The sequence below is a fragment of the Ranitomeya variabilis genome, chromosome 6 (genome assembly GCF_051348905.1).
Source record: "Ranitomeya variabilis isolate aRanVar5 chromosome 6, aRanVar5.hap1, whole genome shotgun sequence".
Taxonomy (NCBI): Eukaryota; Metazoa; Chordata; class Amphibia; order Anura; family Dendrobatidae; genus Ranitomeya; species Ranitomeya variabilis.
This window is the reverse complement of record NC_135237.1, coordinates 138,903,810-138,927,698: the sequence shown is the minus strand read 5'-3', so window position 1 is coordinate 138,927,698 and position 23,889 is coordinate 138,903,810.

Genomic DNA, 23,889 nt, shown 5'->3' with positions numbered 1-23,889 from the left:
GCAACTCCATCGGTACAATGCGCTGGCCTCCGGGAAAATGGCCGCTGCTTAGATTCAGATCTCGTTGAGATCTGAATCTGAGCATGCGCAGCCCCCAGCGGCCGGGCCACCGCATCGCACCTATTGAGCTGCCTCCGGGAAAATGGCCACTGCTCAGATTCAGATCTCGTCTCCCGAGATCTCGGGACGAGATCTGAATCTGAGCAGCGGCCATTTTCCCGGAGGCCACCTGACCGCATTGTACCCATGGAGTTGCCGGCGGGGCTTCCAGTCTTTGAGATGCCGGAGGAGCCCCGACTGTATGAAGATACGCCGCCGCCACCGCCCCACAGCACCAGAGGCCCCACACTGCAGAAGAGGAGCCGCCACAGCACAGCACAGCACAGCACAGCACAGCACAGCAGCCGCCGCTCCCAGCACAGAGACCCCACGCTGCAGCGCTATGATAAGGTAATGGGGGATACTCACTTTCCTGTGAGACGCCCCCTCATCCTCATCAGGATCACTCCCCCCCCCCAAAAGGCACATATTCACCGGCCCTATAAGACGACATAGGGTGTATAAGAAGACCCCCGACTTTTAAGAAGATTTTATTTTTTAACTGGTAAAGTTGGGGGGTCGTCTTATACGCCCAGTCGTCTTATACGCCGGAAAATACGGTAGTTGTTTTGCGAGACATTAACATCTATTTATTTTTTTGGAGTACTAACTGTGTCAGACACTCCTTGCAATACTCCTCCACTGACCACAATGCTGCCTGCCTGTGCATCCATGTAACCGATGTAAAACTGCCATGAGCCTATTGTTTGTTATTTTAGGCCTTTGATAGCCTGTCTGCGGTCCCTACTTGCATTACTCCTCCACTGACCACAATGCTGCCTGCCTGTGTATCCATGTAACCGATGTAAAACTGCCATGAGCCTATTGTTTGTTATTTTAGGCCTTTGATAGCCTGTCTGCGGTCCCTACTTGCATTACTCCTCCACTGACCACACCAATGCTGCCCGTTTACCCCTGGAACCTATTTTACAGTGCATAGAGCCTATTTTTTTATTTTATTTAATATTAATAAAGCCATGATGGACTACGCTGTACCACGCTATGGGCTACCCAGTTGACAATTCTTTTGCGAGAAAAGCCATCCCACCCCTCCACCAGCATGTAAAAGACCGCATTGTCCATGCACTATGTCAATCTGTAAGTCCAAAGGTACACCTGACAACAGACACATGGACCTGTAGGCATGGCCACGGAAGGTTACGTGTCCTTTGTGGCGCAATGGGTTAATGTATTGGATGCATGGTCCACACAGGGGACAGCCTGGTAAGTCTTTCTGCAGTCCCTAATTCAAGTTGTCCTCAAATGAATAAATCTGAGCTTCTACCTTCTGGCTCTCATTAAGTGCTGTTTTTTTTAAAAAAAAAAGGTGTTTAGGGCCTACTAACAGTGTCTGCCCCTCCCTTGTGTTTGCCCTCAACTGAATACAGCTGAGCTTCAACCTTCTGGCTTTCAGCCTATAGTATCAGATATTAAACTGCATTTGACCTTCAACTTTGGTTACGGCCTACTAACGGTGTCTGCCCCTCCCTGGTGTTGAGTCTGACCTCAACTGAATACAGCTGAGCTTCAACCTTCTGGCTCTCATTAAGTGCTGTGTTTCTAAAAATTGGTGGTTAGGGCCTACTAACTGTGTCTGCCCCTCCATGTTGTTTGTCCTCAACTGAATAAAGCTGAGCTTCAACCTTCTGGCTTTTGGCCTACAGTAGCAGATATTAAACTGCATTTGGCCTACTAGTGTGGTTGGGCCCTTAAAACAGTGTCTGCTGCTCTTGGGTTTGCTACTCCACTGAACAAAGCAATGCCGCCTGTTTAGTCCTGTTACCAATTTTGAACTGCATTTAGCTACTTTATTCTTTGGCCCTATATCTGTTTCCTCCTCATCCTGCCCATTGCCCGGCCACTGCTAGATGAGTCTGCTGTTACATTGACCTAGACCACTACATTCCCCTTGCACTCTACACAGCCAGAATCTGACCCTGCTGAAAGTAAGCTTCCCCTTCCCGCATGTTATACCACCTTACACAGGGACAAAGAGGAAGGTGCAGATAAAAGTGCAGGTTCCTTCATCAGGTGAGGGGGCATACTCGTTGGCGACGTCATGGGCACAGGGCCCCTCAGAGTACGCAAAAGTGTCGCTGCCGGTGGGAGGCGCCCCCGCCATGCAAACACACCGCTGTACTTTGAGGGGCCCTGTGCCAATGCGAACGAGTGGGCCCCCCCTGCTTGCTCAGGATCACAGCACTTGCAACGTTGAAATACTTACCTCTCCCTGCTCCACCGCCGTGACGGAGTCCACATTTCCTGGGCCCACTAAAGCCTTGAACCAGCCCTACCCCCCACAACTTTTGCCAAATGACCCCCAATTTCCTATGCCCAACAATTATTATAAAGTTAATTAAGATTGACAAGCTTCAGAAACAAGAATGGATGTTTTTGGCATTAAAATGGGCACTGTAGGTGTTTTCCTGGCCTCCACGCACTGCCGACAATGCTTCCCCATTGACTTGCATTGAGTTTCCTGTTTCGGTCGATCCCCGACTTTTAGCGATAATCGGCCGACTGCACTCGACTCGACTCTGGACAAAGTCGGGTTTCACAAAACCCGACTCGATCTTTAAAAAATGAAAGTCGCTCAACCCTACCGCCGACTAATGACGTCACACGGGATTTCCCGCTCGGCGTTGCCGGAACTGAGGACCGGAAACAATGCAGTTGTGGTGACAAGACACTCTGCGCATGCGCCGTATGAGCGTATTAGCCCCGATATGCCCCTATATAACGAGCGGTAGTAGCACACAGTGAGTCATAGCCCCCCGAGGAAGCCAACGCGAAACGCGCGTTGGGGCTGCTTCGCTCAGGTTCCAGCGTGGAGAAATATGGGTGAGTTTGCCTGGCATTACCCCTTGAGAGGACTTTGGTCCCCTCTAAATTTATGATTTACTGTAGGACATGTGGTATGGCTTAGCCGCTTTTGGTACGACAGACACTTTATATATATATATATATTTTCAATGCAGCAAAAAGAAGAAACCTGAGCGGCACTGTCCCATTTACTGAAAAAACAGACAGACCATTCTGTGGGGGAAACCCGGGTAGGAACCCCTTAATGCATAAACCAGTGTGACCACGGTGCTCCTCATGAGGAAATAAAGTCTGTGTGGAAATGCTGAGGATAAGATGAAGGAGAGAGGGCACTCACCGGTCTTCTATAAAATCACTTCTTTATTATAAACTTGACATCCAGAGTAAAGGCAGCGGCCGGGGGAGAGAGAAGGAGCAGGGGTGGACGACGGCCGTTTCGCGCTTGTCCTGCGCTTCTACGGGTCGATTAGTGTTCAGGACCGGCAGCAGTATATAGTGTGCCAGACTGGACACCTCCCACCGCTCGATCCCTCCCACCAACCGGAAACTACACCAAGCACAATGTAAAAACTTTAAAAGGACAAATTAAAAACAATTAGTATCGGAGTACACGCATTTACAGAAAGTGCATTACAACAAGACATTAATGTATTACACAGGAGAATTTCAAAACCGCCGCGCTCCGCGGCGAACCAATCCTATTTACTTTAAAGGAACAGAGACTCTTGCGCCACCTATAGGAAAATGGACATATCGACCCTGTCATTGAAGCCAAGCGGACCCATGGCGCCACTGCGCAGGATCCACCTGGCCTCACACCTCAGGAGCAGATTGTCCAAATCGCCACCCTGAATGGGCAGGACCACCTTCTCAATACCAGCAAAGGTAAGGCACTCAGTCCTACCTCCATGTTTCTCCCTCATATGGTTAATAAGTCGCGGGACTCCCTTCCCGGACACCACAGACTTACAGTGCTCCCGAAATCGAATATACATCGGCCGAATGGTTTTGCCGATGTAAAAATACCTGCAAGGGCAAAAAACAATATACACTATATGATCAGTCTTACAAGTAATGAAATCATCAACCACATGACTTATGGATCCTATCTGAAGGCATCGATCTAAAAGATGCTGCTGACAACATGGACAATGGCCGCACCTGAAATTCCCCTTAAGAGATCCTCCTAAAAGCCAATTAGTACTCGGCTTGACCACCCGATTTTTTACTAATTTGTCCCGCAATCTGACACTCCTCCTGTTGGCTATAAGGGGGCCTCTAGCAGCTATTTCGGTTAGATCCTTATCTCTTTCTAACAGGTGCCAATTCTTTTTAACTGCCAATCTAATTTGTTGGTCCATGTTGCTAAATTTGAAACAAAAGTTAAATCTCTTATTATTCCCCTTTTTTTGTATTTGGTGTGGGGGTGGCTTTTTATCAATCTTTGTTACTGCCCTCTCATTTTTAACTCTCACTAGAGCTGGTGTTAAAACGCTCTCCGGGTACCCTCTTTTTCTGAATCTCTCTCTCGTTTCCTCTGCTTGACGAATAAAACCTTCTTCCGTGTTATTTACTCTACTGGTCCTTAAGAATTGACTATATGGCACCGCTCGTTTTGTATGAGGAGGGTGATAGCTGTTATAGTGCATGAGTGTGTTCACTGCAACCGGTTTACGAAAAAGAGAGGTGCATACCCTGCCATCTGTGATTTCTACTAAAACGTCTAAAAACTCCAAACGTTCACCCCCAAAAACCGAAGTGAAGGTCATGTTGAGATCATTTGCACCATTTAAATATGCCACAAATTTATCAAAGGTTCCCTTGGGGCCATCCCAGATTATTACAATATCATCGACATATCTCCGAAAATATTTGATATGTCGTAGGAATATGTTGTCATTAGAATATACACATTTCTCCTCCAGAAAGCCAAGGAACAAATTCGCGAAGGTGCAAGCTACCGGGGTCCCCATCGCAGTGCCCTCCTGCTGTAAATACCAATTGTCAAGAAAAGTGAAAACGTTGTGGGTCAAGATAAATTTTAGTCCTTCACAAACAAAATTAATGAAATTATCACTCTTATCAGTTGTTTTCAAAATAGCATTAATGGCATTGACCCCAGCTGTTTGGGGAATCCTGGTATAAAGGCTTTCGACATCAATCGATGCCAAAGCAAAACCGTCCTGCCAATCAAATTCTCGCAAACTATCCAAAAACGAATTGGTATCTTTGAGATAGGACGGAATATTACTCAGCATGGGGCGTAACAACCAGTCCAAGTACTGGGATAGTGGCTCAGTGAGCGAACCTATCCCAGATACTATGGGGCGTCCCGGGGGATTTGTCATAGATTTGTGCACTTTGGGGATATAATACCAGTGCGGTCTGGTGGGGAACCCCGGTAGCAAGCTTTCAGCTTTCTTCTGCGAAATTGTGCCTAGTTCAACATACCTCCTCAAAAAAGATCTTAATTCTACTTTGCATTTCTGCACAGGATTCATGGGAAGCAATCTATAGACTGTTTTATCGGATAATTGTCTCAGAGCCTCCCTGATGTAATCAGTCTTCGGCAATAGAACAATTTTTCCCCCTTTATCAGCAGCCCTGATTACGGTGTCTTCCCAAGTTTTGATCTCTTTTAACGCCCTTTGTTCTTTGGACGTGATGTTATTGGTGGCTTTATGGTATACCAATGCCTCAACGTCCTTTATCACTTGTGCCTCAAATAAATCAATCAGATTACCTGGGGATGTAATTGGCATAAACCTCGATGGAACTCCTCCCTTAAAAGGTGCTGTGTCAGTCACTTTTTCGCTGACAGTTATACTGGGTTCATTTCCACAACTCAACAGTAGTTCTACATCCCCCCTCATATCTGCCAAAGCCCCTGTGCCTGCCATAAACCCTAAAGGACCGATCTTAACAGGACTCTCTCCTTCTAGAACATTACTGGAAACACTTTTATTCGCAAAATTTTTAAACAGGTGAATTTTTCTAATAGATTTAAATAAGTCGATCTTGAATTCAGTCAAGTCAAACTCCTCTGGGATACTGTAATTTAGACCTTTAGATAGTAAAGATAAATGGTCTACGGTCAGAACGTGATCAGTCAGATTGAGAACCACCTCCTCCGGAGGAACAATTAATACTTCTTTGTCCAAGCAACATGTCTGCGTTTCCGTTGTTTTCTTATCTCTCCTCCTTCGTTTCTTTCTTCCACCCCTCCGGGTCTTTCTCCTAAAGGGGTGGATGCACCTATGGTATCCATGTCAGTAACGGGTAACGTGTCCATTGAGCCTGCTGCAGTGCCCGCACCATCACTGAGGCTGGATTCAGACTCTGTGGTGAGATAATCTCTGTGACGATTTTTACCAAAAAAATTAGTTTTTTTCCTCTTCCAATTAGCGGTATTTCTGTTCTTACCGAAACTATCATTGGGGATATGCCAAGAAAAGATGCGACCATTGTCAAAATCTGCTTTGTCGCGTATATATTTATCCCTTTTCCTCTGCTTTATGTTAGCTTGGATGGGTATTAACTTATTTTCCAATTTTTTCTGGCAGACTCCCCATTGGTTCTCTGTGAATCTTGTTTTGAGTTCTTCCTGTGTTTTAATCAGTTCAGCACTTACAGTCTCATAGTTCTGTAGATTCGTTTTAAGAACTAGTGCCAATAGGTCTTGTGAGCATTTCAGCATAATGCCTTCCCATTCCTTGCGGAACGCTGTATTATCGCTATGCTGAGAGATTTGCTTCCATACTCTTAAGCCCCGCGGGACTCGCCCGCTGTCACAATAGGAATTTAAGGATTTATTAGTCCAAAATAACTTCACCTCTCTCTCAGCCAAATGCGTCATCTTGAACTCCAATGCCTTAGTGCTTAGAGAACGTGTTTCATCCACCTGCTCACATTCTCTAAAATAGTTATCAACATCCACCCGGCCCGCTTGTAATCCTGCTCTGGAAGCTGCAGACGAGGGCTCCATCTGTTCCATAATGAATTAATTAACTCCCACAGTGTCCGTTTACCTAGTAAATGTCAAAATGACGTGCTCTTCTCAACAAGTGATATTTTCAATGCAGCAAAAAGAAGAAACCTGAGCGGCACTGTCCCATTTACTGAAAAAACAGACAGACCATTCTGTGGGGGAAACCCGGGTAGGAACCCCTTAATGCATAAACCAGTGTGACCACGGTGCTCCTCATGAGGAAATAAAGTCTGTGTGGAAATGCTGAGGATAAGATGAAGGAGAGAGGGCACTCACCGGTCTTCTATAAAATCACTTCTTTATTATAAACTTGACATCCAGAGTAAAGGCAGCGGCCGGGGGAGAGAGAAGGAGCAGGGGTGGACGACGGCCGTTTCGCGCTTGTCCTGCGCTTCTACGGGTCGATTAGTGTTCAGGACCGGCAGCAGTATATAGTGTGCCAGACTGGACACCTCCCACCGCTCGATCCCTCCCACCAACCGGAAACTACACCAAGCACAATGTAAAAACTTTAAAAGGACAAATTAAAAACAATTAGTATCGGAGTACACGCATTTACAGAAAGTGCATTGCGAGTCCCGCGGGGCTTAAGAGTATGGAAGCAAATCTCTCAGCATAGCGATAATACAGCGTTCCGCAAGGAATGGGAAGGCATTATGCTGAAATGCTCACAAGACCTATTGGCACTAGTTCTTAAAACGAATCTACAGAACTATGAGACTGTAAGTGCTGAACTGATTAAAACACAGGAAGAACTCAAAACAAGATTCACAGAGAACCAATGGGGAGTCTGCCAGAAAAAATTGGAAAATAAGTTAATACCCATCCAAGCTAACATAAAGCAGAGGAAAAGGGATAAATATATACGCGACAAAGCAGATTTTGACAATGGTCGCATCTTTTCTTGGCATATCCCCAATGATAGTTTCGGTAAGAACAGAAATACCGCTAATTGGAAGAGGAAAAAAACTAATTTTTTTGGTAAAAATCGTCACAGAGATTATCTCACCACAGAGTCTGAATCCAGCCTCAGTGATGGTGCGGGCACTGCAGCAGGCTCAATGGACACGTTACCCGTTACTGACATGGATACCATAGGTGCATCCACCCCTTTAGGAGAAAGACCCGGAGGGGTGGAAGAAAGAAACGAAGGAGGAGAGATAAGAAAACAACGGAAACGCAGACATGTTGCTTGGACAAAGAAGTATTAATTGTTCCTCCGGAGGAGGTGGTTCTCAATCTGACTGATCACGTTCTGACCGTAGACCATTTATCTTTACTATCTAAAGGTCTAAATTACAGTATCCCAGAGGAGTTTGACTTGACTGAATTCAAGATCGACTTATTTAAATCTATTAGAAAAATTCACCTGTTTAAAAATTTTGCGAATAAAAGTGTTTCCAGTAATGTTCTAGAAGGAGAGAGTCCTGTTAAGATCGGTCCTTTAGGGTTTATGGCAGGCACAGGGGCTTTGGCAGATATGAGGGGGGATGTAGAACTACTGTTGAGTTGTGGAAATGAACCCAGTATAACTGTCAGCGAAAAAGTGACTGACACAGCACCTTTTAAGGGAGGAGTTCCATCGAGGTTTATGCCAATTACATCCCCAGGTAATCTGATTGATTTATTTGAGGCACAAGTGATAAAGGACGTTGAGGCATTGGTATACCATAAAGCCACCAATAACATCACGTCCAAAGAACAAAGGGCGTTAAAAGAGATCAAAACTTGGGAAGACACCGTAATCAGGGCTGCTGATAAAGGGGGAAAAATTGTTCTATTGCCGAAGACTGATTACATCAGGGAGGCTCTGAGACAATTATCCGATAAAACAGTCTATAGATTGCTTCCCATGAATCCTGTGCAGAAATGCAAAGTAGAATTAAGATCTTTTTTGAGGAGGTATGTTGAACTAGGCACAATTTCGCAGAAGAAAGCTGAAAGCTTGCTACCGGGGTTCCCCACCAGACCGCACTGGTATTATATCCCCAAAGTGCACAAATCTATGACAAATCCCCCGGGACGCCCCATAGTATCTGGGATAGGTTCGCTCACTGAGCCACTATCCCAGTACTTGGACTGGTTGTTACGCCCCATGCTGAGTAATATTCCGTCCTATCTCAAAGATACCAATTCGTTTTTGGATAGTTTGCGAGAATTTGATTGGCAGGACGGTTTTGCTTTGGCATCGATTGATGTCGAAAGCCTTTATACCAGGATTCCCCAAACAGCTGGGGTCAATGCCATTAATGCTATTTTGAAAACAACTGATAAGAGTGATAATTTCATTAATTTTGTTTGTGAAGGACTAAAATTTATCTTGACCCACAACGTTTTCACTTTTCTTGACAATTGGTATTTACAGCAGGAGGGCACTGCGATGGGGACCCCGGTAGCTTGCACCTTCGCGAATTTGTTCCTTGGCTTTCTGGAGGAGAAATGTGTATATTCTAATGACAACATATTCCTACGACATATCAAATATTTTCGGAGATATGTCGATGATATTGTAATAATCTGGGATGGCCCCAAGGGAACCTTTGATAAATTTGTGGCATATTTAAATGGTGCAAATGATCTCAACATGACCTTCACTTCGGTTTTTGGGGGTGAACGTTTGGAGTTTTTAGACGTTTTAGTAGAAATCACAGATGGCAGGGTATGCACCTCTCTTTTTCGTAAACCGGTTGCAGTGAACACACTCATGCACTATAACAGCTATCACCCTCCTCATACAAAACGAGCGGTGCCATATAGTCAATTCTTAAGGACCAGTAGAGTAAATAACACGGAAGAAGGTTTTATTCGTCAAGCAGAGGAAACGAGAGAGAGATTCAGAAAAAGAGGGTACCCGGAGAGCGTTTTAACACCAGCTCTAGTGAGAGTTAAAAATGAGAGGGCAGTAACAAAGATTGATAAAAAGCCACCCCCACACCAAATACAAAAAAAGGGGAATAATAAGAGATTTAACTTTTGTTTCAAATTTAGCAACATGGACCAACAAATTAGATTGGCAGTTAAAAAGAATTGGCACCTGTTAGAAAGAGATAAGGATCTAACCGAAATAGCTGCTAGAGGCCCCCTTATAGCCAACAGGAGGAGTGTCAGATTGCGGGACAAATTAGTAAAAAATCGGGTGGTCAAGCCGAGTACTAATTGGCTTTTAGGAGGATCTCTTAAGGGGAATTTCAGGTGCGGCCATTGTCCATGTTGTCAGCAGCATCTTTTAGATCGATGCCTTCAGATAGGATCCATAAGTCATGTGGTTGATGATTTCATTACTTGTAAGACTGATCATATAGTGTATATTGTTTTTTGCCCTTGCAGGTATTTTTACATCGGCAAAACCATTCGGCCGATGTATATTCGATTTCGGGAGCACTGTAAGTCTGTGGTGTCCGGGAAGGGAGTCCCGCGACTTATTAACCATATGAGGGAGAAACATGGAGGTAGGACTGAGTGCCTTACCTTTGCTGGTATTGAGAAGGTGGTCCTGCCCATTCAGGGTGGCGATTTGGACAATCTGCTCCTGAGGTGTGAGGCCAGGTGGATCCTGCGCAGTGGCGCCATGGGTCCGCTTGGCTTCAATGACAGGGTCGATATGTCCATTTTCCTATAGGTGGCGCAAGAGTCTCTGTTCCTTTAAAGTAAATAGGATTGGTTCGCCGCGGAGCGCGGCGGTTTTGAAATTCTCCTGTGTAATACATTAATGTCTTGTTGTAATGCACTTTCTGTAAATGCGTGTACTCCGATACTAATTGTTTTTAATTTGTCCTTTTAAAGTTTTTACATTGTGCTTGGTGTAGTTTCCGGTTGGTGGGAGGGATCGAGCGGTGGGAGGTGTCCAGTCTGGCACACTATATACTGCTGCCGGTCCTGAACACTAATCGACCCGTAGAAGCGCAGGACAAGCGCGAAACGGCCGTCGTCCACCCCTGCTCCTTCTCTCTCCCCCGGCCGCTGCCTTTACTCTGGATGTCAAGTTTATAATAAAGAAGTGATTTTATAGAAGACCGGTGAGTGCCCTCTCTCCTTCATCTTATCCTCAGCATATATATATATATATATATATGGATTTATTCCTATGTACTTGGCACTTTAAAGATTGATATCTTTTTACTATATGTTAATAATCCATTTAGCGGCTGTGCCACCAGGGGTGTTAGTAATAGTTTGGGTTTAAATTTCTGCCTGGCCCGCCCATCCACTTACAATTGCTGGCCCTGGGTGTTACACCTGTGAAGTTATGTTTTCACCTTGTTTATATGTGGTACTGTATATTGATGTATGGTATGTCAAAAGTAAAATTGTATTTATATAATAAAATTATTTGGATTTTATTTGGGACAATATCTCTCTTTTTTTGTTCTCTTGTATTTTTTTGTTCTCTTGTATTATTAAGTATTTTGAGAGTGCTCTGAGCCAAATTTGGCACCCCTATGATGGCTGTGGTGGGGGATTGATATTAAAAGAAATGCTTACTGTTTGGGAGTTGGTGTTGCTTTCTTAGGATGCTGCAGCAATGAGGTGCAGGCGCAACTCCGTAACGTTCTATCTCTTGCTATGTCTCTGTCAGGATCCCACCCTTGACAGGGACCTCTGTCTGCAGCTCAGATGTTCCTCCTTCTCTCCCTGTCTGCCTGACAGGTCTTCTCTGGGTCTCACCCAGGCAGCTTTCTGTCTCACTTCCTATCCAACCCCCAGTTTTACCCGAGTGTGAGGAGTGGCCTAGTAGATAGAACCTTTTGCTCCCCCTGGTGGCCGGAGTGTGAAGTGCAGTGTGTGACTGTGATACCTGGTCAGGTGAACTTTTAGTACCATCAGACGTACCATCACTCCCCCTGGTGGAAGAGTGACATTACTGCAACGACCAGGACTCTGGGGCGTTGCAAGTACGTCCTCAAAGCAGTGGTCCGGCTCTGTATGTATCCTCTGGCATTCTCCTGATGGTGCTGTTAGGAGAGACTTCCTGGAAAGTAGGCATTAGTCCTACCAGTAATAGGTTTTTCAGGAGTCCATCATGACCGCACCTATCCTATTACATTTCCTCCCTTAAATTCCTATCTAACATGTGACGGTAACATATATGTAGAAAGAAAGCTAAATAAAATAGAGTTGCATCTGTCCTGGTGTGGTACTTGGAAAATCACTGAGGGGTGGTGAAGAGAGGGGTCTTTTAACCTCTTGTTTGTTCCTGTCACTATCAAGGATATGAAGGGCAACCTTCAGATGGTGCTGTCATGATGGACTCCTGGAAAACCTATTATAGGTAGGACTAATGCCTACTTTGCATGCCTACAGAATAAATTGGCTCCTCTGAGCTAGAAACAGCAGCTGGAGGGGAGAGGAAAAAGATGTAGGTATGCTTTTCAATACAATCTGTAGCTTCAAGGACCCTCTTTTTTTCATGTGACTTGAGAATTCTGAGGTACGGACTTTGACTGTTTATATTTACCAACTCCTGTTTAGTTCAAGGTTGTCATAAGGACAATGAAGTAATCTAGTGCATTAAACTCAAGACCAATGTACCTAATTTGGGTATCCTTGAGTCAGTGGGAGTGACTGAGGGTAAAGTAGTCAAGTACATTAATCCTTACTAATAAACAGGAAAACACATACTGTACATTATATGCACTACATACTACAGTATAACCATTCACAAACAAGAAAACATGTACTGTACACTATATATTACATACTGCACACTATACACAAACACTCTTATAATATACTCACACTAATTATATAGTCACCCCATCCCCCCTCTTCTGGTCCTCACTACCTCTGGTGATGTGAGTACAGGGAGACATCATACACAGCAGTTTGCTAATCAGTATTAGGGCTATTGAGGGGACAGTGTAGTACAGTGCTGGAAGCTTGTTCTCACAGGAATATTGGGAGCTGGGGGTCCCTCCTGCAGCCCTGTGAAAAGCCCTAGTTAGTAGAGCAAGTAGGAGGCAGCAGAATTGCAGATGTTTTCTGGCTCCAATCTCTTCCTGCTGAGCCAGAAGGAAGAGGGTGAGGGAAGACTGAGATGGAGCCAGTGCTGGAGACGCACCAAGCTCTACACAGAACTAAAGCCGACCTTGTGCATTGCGTCTGCTGTACAGAGTGTGGTTACATCAAACAGGAGCAATACAGTCAGCCCATAATGCCTGCCCCTGAGACCTGGTGAGAAGAAGCAAAAAATGGGGGACCTGGACTGGGTGAGACACGCTGCCAGTGTGTCTCACCCAGTCCAGGCTCCCATCTTTGCATCTGCTCAACGGGCCCTATACACCAGTAATGGCAGAAATGCTCTGATGGCGGCCCTGCTTGGGTTCCATTTACAACACCCGATATTACACAACACGGAAGGTCCAAAAGTTGAGAAATCCCTTGGTCTTATGACAGCATTGGTTCTATCTGCCGTGTGCACACAGGTTCTTTTCTGTGTATTTGTGCAGTCCATGATGGCAACAGAGCAGAGCCCTTCTATAATAAGCATTGCAGAGTAAGTTGCCTGCCCATCATACCTGTACTGCCAGACTGTCAGCCCCTCACTCTCACCTGTACTGCCCGACTGTCAGCCCGTCGCTCTCACCTGTACTGCCTTATTGACAGCCCATCGCTGGTGCTGAAGCCCGGCAGGTTGATGGATAAGTAGTCACTTAGTTTGTGCTCGTCAAACTTGTGCTTGTCCCTGACTGCGCTGGTGTCCGCTTCTGATGCTGCCATGTCTACACACCTTAATGACCATCTGTGCAAAACCCGGACCTGCACCTTGGACTCCTCTACCTTTGACTAATTATTACATGTGTTTCGACAATACTGAAGTTGGATTGTTATTCGTCCAGTTTCTTATTTGGGGCTGAAGTTCGTTTTAGATGATGCTAAAGTTGGTTTCTTATTCTGCTATGTTTTTTCAGGGTTCACAACAAAAGTGAAAATAACAATAATAAAATACAATTCAGCGAGGGGCACTGATGTGAATAAACTTAAAAACGGCTGCAAAAAATGTTACAACTGGCACAAAAATGGGCATCAATGTGGGCACGGAAGGTCGTTACTGAAAGGATTAAATGACTTTGGGCGCCACTGATCTCACACCACCAATACATACATAGTGATGGCCCTCATCAAGATCAGGTCACTCCAGCCTGGCCCAAATGTGTTCTTGGCATCAGATTGGGCATCAAAGTGGTCAAATAGCACATTTTCTCAGATTTGAATAAGTGACAAGTATTTTTAAGGGTTAAATAACTTTGGGCCACTGATCTCACACAAACATTATATACAGGTGCTTCTCACAAAATTAGAATATCAGCAAAAAGTTAATTTATTTCAGTTCTTCAATACAAAAATTGAAAATCATATATCACATACAGGTCCTTCTCAAAAAATTAGCATATAGTGTTAAATTTCATTATTTACCATAATGTAATGATTACAATTAAACTTTCATATATTATAGATTCATTATCCACCAACTGAAATTTGTCAGGTCTTTTATTGTTTTAATACTGATGATTTTGGCCTACAACTCCTGATAACCCAAAAAACCTGTCTCAATAAATTAGCATATCAAGAAAAGGTTCTCTAAACGACCTATTTCCCTAATCTTCTGAATCAACTAATTAACTCTAAACACATACAAAAGATACCTGAGGCTTTTAAAAACTCCCTGCCTGGTTCATTACTCAAAACCCCCATCATGGGTAAGACTAGCGACCTGACAGATGTCAAGAAGGCCATCATTGACACCCTCAAGCAAGAGGGTAAGACCCAGAAAGAAATTTCTCAACAAATAGGCTGTTCCCAGAGTGCTGTATCAAGGCACCTCAATGGTAAGTCTGTTGGAAGGAAACAATGTGGCAGAAAACGCGAAGAGGTGACCGGACCCTGAGGAAGATTGTGGAGAAGGACCGATTCCAGACCTTGGGGAACCTGAGGAAGCAGTGGACTGAGTCTGGTGTGGAAACATCCAGAGCCACCGTGCACAGGCGTGTGCAGGAAATGGGCTACAGGTGCCGCATTCCCCAGGTAAAGCCACTTTTGAACCATAAACAGCGGCAGAAGCTGTTGCTAAGTGGTCCCAAGTACTTTTTTCTGATGAAAGCAAATTTTGCATGTCATTCGGAAATCAAGGTGCCAGAGTCTGGAGGAAGACTGGGGAGAAGGAAATGCCAAGATGCCTGAAGTCCAGTGTCAAGTACCCACAGTCAGTGATGGTGTGGGGTGCCATGTCAGCTGCTGGTGTTGGTCCACTGTGTTTCATCAAGGGCAGGGTCAATGCAGCTAGCTATCAGGAGATTTTGGAGCACTTCATGCTTCCATCGGCTGAAATGCTTTATGGAGATGAAGATTTCATTTTTCAGCACGACCTGGCACCTGCTCACAGTGCCAAAACCACTGGTAAATGGTTTACTGACCATGGTATTACTGTGCTCAATTGGCCTGCCAACTCTCCTGACCTGAACCCCATAGAGAATCTGTGGGATATTGTGAAGAGAAAGTTGAGAGACGCAAGACCCAACACTCTGGATGAGCTTAAGGCCGCTATTGAAGCATCCTGGGCCTCCATAACATCTCCGCAGTGTCACAGGCTGATTGCCTCCATGCCACGCCGCATTGAAGCAGTCATTTCTGCCAAAGGATTCCCGACCAAGTATTGAGTGCATAACTGAACATTATTATTTGATGGTTTTTTTGTTTGTTATTAAAAAACACTTTTATTTGATTGGACGGGTGAAATATGCTAATTTATTGAGACAGGTTTTTTGGGTTATCAGGAGTTGTAGGCCAAAATCATCAGTATTAAAACAATAAAAGACCTGACAAATTTCAGTTGGTGGATAATGAATCTATAATATAGGAAAGTTTAATTGTAATCATTACATTATGGTAAATAATGAAATTTAACACTATATGCTAATTTTTTGAGAAGGACCTGTAGATTCATTACAAACAGAGTGATCTATTTCAAGTGTTTATTTCTGTTTATGTCTTATAGCCAATGAAAATACAAAAGTCATTATTTCAATAAATTAGAATAATTAACAAAAACACCTGCAAAGGCTTCCTTAATCTGTTTCAGTAGACTCCACTATCATGGGGAAGAATGCTGACCTGACAGATGACCAGAAGGCAGTCATTGACACACTCCACAAGGAGGGTAAGCCACAAAAGGTCATTGCTAAAGAAAGTGGCTGTTCACAGAGTGCTGTATCCAAGCATATTAATGGAAAGTTGAGTGGAAGGAAAAATGTGGTAGAAAAAGGTGCACAAGCAACCGGTATAACCGCAGCCTTGAAAGGATTGTTAAGAAAAGGCCATTAAAAAATTTGGGGGAGATCTACAAGGAGTGAGTGGACTGTGTCACGGGGAGACTAGGTGGGCGAGAGCTAATAACCCGGGCCCCTGCAATTTCCCTCAGACTAGGGAAATACTGACTGACCCTCTACCTGAAGTTTACACTGATGGTGTGCATGTCCAGGCCTCGAACCTCACCCTGTCTCCTGTTTCAACCCTAGGCTGAAACCTCCGCCCACCACCCAGTGAAGAGGTAATACACCAATACCCACAGTTAGCACAGACAAGGATAACGGAAAATATACACCACGCCGCAGTCACTCAGGAACACACTATAAATGTGCAGGGCAAAGTAAATACAAATATAGGAAGGAGTAAATAAGACAAAGGGAAATACACCACCAGCAACGATACTCCAACTACTTGCTCACCACTCCAGACCGAGATAACAAACGCACAAGACAGAAGCTATAATCAGCGATGCCCAATGTTCAGGAGAACTATTTAAAGGCAGTGGGCATGGCCAGCTTCCAATCCGATCACCAGGTAAATTAACCCCGGACCAGCTGGATAAAATCTAGCGGACGCAAATGAGCGCATAGTGGACAAAAGCGGAATTACCGCTGTCTGTCGGACGACATGGTCAGAACAGCGTCCGACATGACAGACTGCTGCTGGAGTCATTGCTTCCAGAGCCAACACACACAGACATATCCAGGACATGGGATACAAGTGTCGCATTCCTTGTGTCAAGCCACTCATGACCAATAGCCAATGCCAGAAGCCTCTTACCTGGGCCAAGGAGAAAAAGAACTGGACTGTTGCTCAGTGTTCCAAGGTGTTGTTTTCAGATGAAAGTAAACTTTGCATTTCATTTGGAAATCAAGGTCCCAGAGTCTGGAGGAAGACTGGAGAGGCACACAATTCAAGCTGCTTGAGGTCTAGTGTGAAGTTTTCATAATCAGTGATGGTTTGGAGAGCCATGTCATGTGCTGGTGTAGGTCCATTGTGTTTTATCAAGACAAAAGTCAGCACAGCCGTCTACCAGGAAATTTTAGAGCACTTTATGCTTCCCTCTGCCAACAAGCTTTTTGGAGATGGAAATTTCATTCTCCTGCAGGACTTGACACCTGTCCACACTGCCAAAAGTACCAATAGCTGGTTTAAAAACAACAGTATCACTGTGCTTGATTGGCCAGCAAACGCTCCTGACTTTAACCCCATAGAGAGTCCATGGGGTATTGTCAAGAGGAAGATGATAGACACCAGACCCAACAATGCAGACGAGCTGAAGGCTGCTATCAAAGCAACCTGGGCTTCCATAACTCCTCAGCTGTCTCACAGGCTGAACGCCTCCATGCCACGTCACATTGATGTAATAATTGATGCAAAAGGAGCACCGACCAAGTACTTGAGTGCATTTACTGAACATACATTTCAGTAGGCCAACATTTCGGATTTTAAAATCATTTTTCAAGGTGGTTTTATAAAGTATTCTAATTTACTGAGATTATGACTTTTGGGTTTTCAGTGGCTATGAGTCATTATCATCAACATTAACTGAAATAAACACTTGAAATAGATCACTCTGTTTGTAATGACTCTCTATATTAATATGAATTTCACTTTTTTTGCATTGTAAAACTTAAATAAATTAACTTTTTGATGATATTCAAATTTTCTGAGAAGCACCTGTTCATAGTGGTGCCCCAAATTCATGTCACTCCAACCTGGCATGAGAACTGGCATCAAAGTCGGCAAATAGCCAATTTTCACAGATTTGAAAAGGTAACTGGTGTTTTTAAGGGGTTAAATGACTTTTGGTCAATGATCTCACATTGCTATTACAAATATAGTGAGGGCCCTGCACCAAAAATTCAGGTCACTCCAGCCTGACTCAAATTGTTTTAGCCCCTTAAAAATACCAGTAACTTATTCAAATCTGGCGAAATAAGCTTTTTGCCTACTTTTGAGCCAGGCTGGAGTGACGGGAATTTGATGACCGTTCTGATGCCCAGGACCAGTTAGGGCACCCTGGAGTGACCTGAATATCATGCGGAGCTTCTCTGTCTATGTAATGGTGGTATGAGATCAGCAGCCCAAAGTCATTTAACCCCTTAATCCCTTTACCCCCAAGGGTGGTTTGCATGTTAATGACCGGGCCAATTTTTACAATTCTGACCACTCTTTACTTTACAGTTCTTAGGTTACAATCACCAGGGTGCTGTGTCCTCCGAGTCGGTGGTCCAGCCAGCTCTCAGGTAATTTGGGGTGCACTTTTCCGAGACTCCCTTTTTGTGTACCTTCCCAGGCTGTCTCTCTGCGCTGGCTGCACCCTCCTGCTCTGCGCCTCACACACAGTGTCCCAAGTCAGCAGCCTCGGGTCCTGTCAGGTGACCTCCTCCTGGTCCCCTTGATCCTATATGGCTGCCTTTTCAGCAAATGTGTTTAGATTTGGATACCACAGCCTCCGGTTTGCTAGCTGAGTCCTACAGTCTCTCCACTAGTATTGGGGCCAGTCCCCCACTGTGACCTGGTCCTTCCACCCGACTACGCTTGGCGAGGATTCGGGTGGATTCCTCACTTCCCTGGTCCCTAGGACCTCTTCTCTCACTGGAGCTCCTTTCTTCACATCTGCTCCGATCAACTCCTCCCCACTAACTGACTGACTTTCCCTCCAACTGTCACACCACTCCCCACCAGAGCCTGGAACAGTGGCGTCTTGGATGCACATGTGTGAGTCCCAGGTGGCACTACCCACCTCCATACCTGAGAGCGGAGTACCACACCCCTGGCGGAGGTGCAGTACCTCTGTGGTGGCTGTACCCTCAGGGGCGCCGCAATTCAACTCCTGTAAAACACCAGTTACTTTTTCAAATCCATGAAAATTGACTATTTGCCCACTTTGATGCCTGTTATCATGCCCAAACCCCATTTGGCCAGGTTGGAGTTACCTGAATTTGATGTGGCGTATCACTATCTGTGTATTAGTGGTGTGAGATCAGTTGCCCAAAGTCATTTAACCCTTTCAATAATGCAGCAATCCCCAATTGTTCCTGGTCACTAGTTGCATCGGACTTTGCCATCGAAGACCACAAGTTGCCTGTGACTTGCTGTCATCCTGCTGCAATTTGTTTTTTACCAGCAATATTACAACTTTAAGGCCAGTGTCCCACTTGCAACTGCAATGCGAGAAACTTGCGCAAGTCTCTCGCCTCAATATCCGGCAGCCTTGGGACCGGAGTGTGTATTTCTATGCATCTGAACGCTCCGGTCTGAACGCTGGTGGCAGTGCCGGGTATTGAGGCGAGAGAATCACGTGAGTTTCTCGCATTGCAGTTGCAAGTGGGACACCAGCCTAAGGCTATGTTCAAACTAGGCATTTTGCAGCAATTTTTAATGCATATTTGAACTGTGTTTTACAGTATCAGCACAGTCTATGAGATTTCAGAAATCTCATGCATACCTTGGTTTAATTGTCCTCAGTATTTTGTGCTTTGCTTGATTTTTGCAAAAAGCAGCATGTCACTTCTTTCAGCGTTTTTCACTCAGTGAAAGCAATGGGTGGTGAAAAAAGCACTGAAAAAACACACGTATCAGGTTTTGCTGTTTTTTTGTCAAAACCTTATGAAGTAGAATAATTTTTGTTGCACTAAACTTTATCAGCATGCACAAGAGACAAATGTATGTAGCATGACAAAACATAGCAAAAATTCAACAAAAACCAAGCAAAACCTGCTTTTTTGAAGCAAGTTTCTTCCTGCCAATAAAGCAGGTTTGCTGCAAAAAATGATGAAAAAATGCCTAGTGTGAACATAGCCTAAAACAGTTACAAGAGAAGTCACACAAAAATGTGGTTTGTGCAATTGATGTCACACAACCAAAGTCACCGTGCAGCCCAAGCCTTCGGCAGACCTCCCAACCATCCCAGATCCAGCAGGACAGTCCCGATTTTGAGACTCTGTCAGGGCTGGGATCTTACTTTTCCCGTACTGCACTGTGATCCATTATTCACAGACTGGTTGCTAAGAGACTTCTGGAAATTTCCTCTGCAGCTTTTGTACAACATCCAGATGGCTGCTCTGTGCGCACAGGACCTGTGATGAGGTCACAGGAGGGGAGGAGTCAGGGGTCACATGATCAGGGGCATCCGTGTATGCAGGACTCTGCTGTGCTGGTTGTCATGGTGCTGGATGAGGGTAAGTTTATGTGTGGGGTCAGGAGGGGTTTACAGTGTGGATGTAGCAGAGTCGTGTGTGTATGAGGTGTATGGAGCAGAGCCATGTGTGCACAAGGTGTATGGATCGGAGCCGTGTGTGTATGAGGTGTACGGATCAGAGCAGCTTGTGTATGAGGTTTATGGAGGGCAGTCGCATGTTTGAGGTGTACAGAGTGCAGCCGCATTTGTACGAGGTGTACGGAGTGAAGCCGCATGTGTACGAGGTGTACGGAGTGGAGCCGCGTGTGTATGAGGTGTATGGAGCGGAGCCACGTGTGTATGAGGTGTATGGAGCAGAGCTGCGTGTGTACGAGATGTACCGAGTGGAGCTGCATGTGTGTGAGGTGTATGGAGCGGAGCCACGTGTGTACGAGGTTTATGGAGTGGAGCTGTGTGTATGTATGGAGCGGAGTCGCGTGTGCATAACTTCCAACCGTCCTGGATCCAGCGGGACAGTCACGATTTTAAGACTCTGTCCCGCTGTCCTGGCCAGGATCTTCCTTTTCCCGCAGGGCCTCAGACCAAATGTACTGCCTCTTTATACTGCTAGCGTGATCGCTAGCTGTGTCAGATCAGAGCAGATATTGCTCCTCGCTCTGACACTGATTGGCACAGGAGACACATAGAGGACTTTATCAGTGGCGTATCGGAGCTGCAGCAACATGAGCAGTTAGCGGCATGGCACGGCTGGATGACATCGTTCAGCACCGAGGGAGAGGAAGCTGCCAGCTGCTGCGAGGGAGCATGGTGAGAGGTGTGTGTGTGTAGGTGTGTGTGTGGTGATATAGAAGGCAATGCTGGGGGTTGGAAAGAAGGCAATGATGGCAGTGGGGTAACTGTGTGGCCATTATACTGTACGCAGCATCATGTGGGGCCATTATACTGTACCCAGCATCATGTGGGGCCATTATACTGTACACAGCATCTTGTGGAGCCATTATACAGTATGCAGCATCATGTGGGCCCATTATACTGTATGGAGCATCATGTGGGGCCATTATACTGTATGCAGCATCTTATCTGACAATTATACTGTACACAGCATCATGTGGGGCCAATACACAGTATGGAGCACTGTGTAGCCATTATAAAGTATTGAGCATCATGTCTGGCCATTATATGGTATGGAGCATCATGTGGGGTCATTATACTGTATGGAACATCATGTGGGCCCATTATACTGTAAGGAGCATTAAGATAATACGGTATGGGGGCACCACAGAATATACAAAACTGGGATCCAACCTAGACTTTAGGAAGTAGACATATCAAGAACAGAAAGAAACAGCAAAGGCCATATAAAATGGGGATCACCAGACCGCATGGATTTGTGCAACAAACACTACTTTATTAAGGTGTAACACAGGACATAAACATTAAAAACATCTAAAAACAATTAGAAACAATGCCTAAAATAAGGCATATGCCTGTATACAAATAGTAGGGGAAATGGATGGAATATAAGTATACAAATAATCCTCAAACTCCTATATGGACAAAATATTTAACAGTATATATACCATATAGCCAGACATATGGAACCTGTATGAGTCATGTATTTAAGAAATAGTGGATACTGAGGTACACAAGTAAGAGGTGCATGCAGTATAACAACTTTAAATAGATCACAAAAAAGCCTGAAAACAGGCCATAGAGGCAGTAAATGCACGTAAGTTGATAATACTCATATAAATAACAGGAAAAATAACCCTGAATAGTTCAATGCTAAAACAAGCAGATACAAACTCAAAGTACTGCGCTCCAAGTGAACCAGCCATCTAAGTGCAGAGCATGCACATCCATCATTTCCCCAGAGAACAGCAGAAGGGTATAATAACCCGGTATTAGTAACAGGCACAGAGCAAGAGCGAATACCCTACGCGTGTCGCCACTGCGGTGGCTTCATCAGGGGTGTAGTTTTCGCTACAAATGCCCATGTATAAATACCTTAGATTGCAGTCTGTAAGTTGATGCAGCTGTGTTAGTTTTGCTGAACATGGCGGAGCGGCAATAAACAAATGGCATTGGTCATTAAACAGCATTACCCACTGCGCAGGCGCCAGCATGTCAATGCCGGAACCAACCGGCATTCAGTATCAGTGGACACGTACAGGCTGCGTCTGCACAATAGCACCAGCGTTGTGTAATAGGATACTACTCACAGCGGCAGGATCTGCGCAGGCGCCAGTGTCCTGACACCCTACGATTTCCATTATTGACCAGCTACAAACACTGCGCAGGCGCCGGCGTATTGATGCCGAAACTGACCGGCGCATGACAGCAGTAGACGCATATAGACCGCGCCCGCACTTAGACATAGGCGGCATGTAATGACGTCATATTCACAGCGGTTAGGTCTGCGCAAGCGCCGAAATAATAAGACCGGAAGTAACCGGTACTAGGCAACAAAGGATCAATACAGATGCATAGACACAGCACCTGTGCAATAGCAGCCAGAAGGTGGACACCAGCATAATGATATATACAGATACACACACATAGATCTATGTTGCGGTGCCAACATAGGAACATCTAACAACATGCCTTATACCCAATACAATACATAATAAGGCAGACACCTGTGTGTGATAGAGGTTCTGGTGAACAGCAACAAAGACATTTTTAGAAGTTAGAAATATATAGTGATTTTAATATAGTCACACAACTTTTATGCTCCAGAGTTTTCCAGCCATCCCAAAATCTCAAATAACCTGAATACCAAAGTATCAAACCCAAATGCATCCGTGTACTCCCCAAAGGTGGGCCAGACTCAGGGGAGACACACGGTGTAGAAGTGGCCGCACTAATAAACAGGGGCCCGAGTGCAACATTCATAGCATTTTACTGATATAACACCTACAACAGAAAAATGTTAACATGCATGTCTGAACATCACGGATATCAGGTTTAAAGATTCAAATACCCTTAAAATAAGGGGAATGTATGGAGGCTTCAATGGAATAGTTATGCATGATCCCAACCATCACACAGAGTCATATACACTTATAGAAGCCAGTAAACAGCAAGTCCTCATTTAGGCCCATCGGGGCCACACAGTTCAAGTCAAAAATCCACTTTGATTCACGTCTGAGTAGTTCTGAAGTGATGTTACCACCTCTGATGTTTATGGGGACCTTGTCCAGGCCCAAGATCCTAGTTCCATTCCAAAGCGAGTTGTGCTCCATCAAATAATGTGAAGCAACAGACGTAAGGGTCTTTCCTTTCGTTTTGTCCCTCTTTGCCGTTGTAATATTCGAGAAGTGTTGCTGGATTCTCTTCCTCAGTTCTTGCGTGGTTTGCCCCATGTAGACCTTTGGGCACGGACACACCAAGGCATAGACAAGATTTTTGGTCTTACAATTAAAATATGCTCTGGGGGCAATCTGCAGAGGTAAAGAGGGTAACATAGCATTAGTGTCTCCAGCTGTGAAAGGGCAGATGTTACAATTACCGCACGGGAAGGTGCCAC